This window comes from Muntiacus reevesi, chromosome 1 (genome assembly GCF_963930625.1).
Source record: "Muntiacus reevesi chromosome 1, mMunRee1.1, whole genome shotgun sequence".
Classification (NCBI taxonomy): domain Eukaryota; kingdom Metazoa; phylum Chordata; class Mammalia; order Artiodactyla; family Cervidae; genus Muntiacus; species Muntiacus reevesi.
The window spans coordinates 243,851,922-243,853,803 of NC_089249.1; the positions used below are offsets into that span (position 1 = coordinate 243,851,922).

At 39.8% G+C, this 1,882-nt stretch overlaps 1 non-coding gene across 1 annotated transcript; it reads left to right on the forward strand.

Moving 5' to 3' along the window:
* Positions 1-609: 609 nt before the first annotated feature.
* Positions 610-716, forward strand: LOC136156701 (U6 spliceosomal RNA). The gene has a single exon (XR_010661188.1). It is a non-coding gene; the product is annotated as a U6 spliceosomal RNA (small nuclear RNA).
* Positions 717-1,882: the final 1,166 nt, after the last annotated feature.

Sequence of the window (1,882 nt, forward strand, 5' to 3'; positions counted from 1 at the left end):
GTGAAGAGAGAGGAATATGGTGACCCATTTAAAAGTTCTTCACATCGGTGTTTCAAAATACTCAACTTTTAAATAAACCACTCTGTGTATTTAGCTGTCTGCAGAATAAAGTAGATAGGAAAATAAACAGCCGGCTGAAGTTCAGAAACAATTCCTGCCTATCCACAGGCAGTATAGAAAGGACCATCTCTTGTGGCTATGTGGTTTTATAGTTCTATGTACTGTTTATTGAGGTCTCTTCATTTCTGTTTCTTCATTATGTTTCTCTCAATCCCAATTTTTTACCCATATGTCCGCCAATATATGGCCCCCTTTCAACATCAAGTCTTCTTTTGAGCTGCCTCTGTGAAGAAATAGGGTTGATCCCACATGGAAAAGACAGGAACTGTGGCATTGAGTTCCAGCTGCCCAGACTGCCTACTTGAGACTCAGACAAACAAAGGACATTGCCTTTGGTAGGATGGAGAGAAACCAGAATACAGTATGGAAAAAACACTGTACCCTTCGACAAAGATCCAAAGAGTATTTGTGGACAGTGAGTTGCAAGTAGTTGCAAATAAAGTCTATTCCTTCCAAAGGTTATTATTTAGACAATAAAACAATATCTCCGTGCTCACTTTGGCAGCAAATATACTAAAATTGGAACTATATAGAGAAGATTAGCATGGTCCCTGTGCAAGGATGACATGCAAATTTGTGAATTGTTCCATATTTTTAAAGCTACAGTCATCAAGACAGTCCGCCGGCCTCCTCTTTCCATGGGATTTCCCCGGCAGGAATGCCGGAGTGGATTGCTGTTTCCATCTCCAGGGCATCTTCCCAACCCAGGGATCAAATCCACATCTCCAGCCTTTTTTTTTACCCCTGAGCCACCAGGGAAGCCCAATAAAAATCAGGAATCCTACTATTAGATAACAGGTAGCATAATATTGGGCTTCCTTGGCGGTTCAGTGGTAAAGAACCCACCTGTTAATGCAAAAGAGGAGGGCTTGATCCCAGGGTCGGGAAGATCTGGAGAGGGAAATGGCGACCCACTCCATTATTCTTGCCTGGAAGTCCCATGGACAGAGGGGTCTGGTGGCCTGCAGTCCATGGGGTCACAAAGAGTTGGACGCAACTTAGTAACTAAAAACAAATAAAACATAAGACTATTGTTAACAACAACAACAAAAAAAGACAGTATGGTACTGGCACAAAGACAGAAATATAGATCAATGGAACAAAATAGAAAGCCCAGAGATAAATCCACGCACCTATGGACACCTTATCTTTGACAAAGGAGGCAAGAATATACAATGGATACAAGTGGTACTGGGAAAATTGGTCAACCACTTGTAAAAGAATAAAACTAGAACACTTTCTAACACCATACACAAAAATAAACTCAAAATGGATTAAAGATCTAAACGTAAGACCAGAAACTATTAAACTCCTAGAGGAAAGCATAGGTAAAATACTCTCCAACATAAATCACAGCAGGATCCTCTATGACCCACCTCCTAGAGTAATGGAAATGAAAGCAAAAATAAACAAATGGGACCTAATTAAACTTAAAAGCTTCTGCACAATGAAGGAAGCTATAAGCAAGGTGAAAAGACAGCCTTCAGAATGGGAGAAAATAATAACAAATGAAGCAACTGACAAATAATTAATCTCAAAAATATACAAGCAACTCCTGAAGCTCAATTCCAGAAAAATAAAAGACCCAATCAAAAAGTGGGCCAAAGAACTAAACAGACGTTTCTCCAAAGAAAACATACAGATAGCTAACAAACACATGAGAAAATGCTCAACATCCCTCATTATCAGAGAAATGCAAATCAAAACCTCAGTGAGGTACCATCTCATGCTGGTCAGAATGGCTGCATCAAAAAGTCTACAA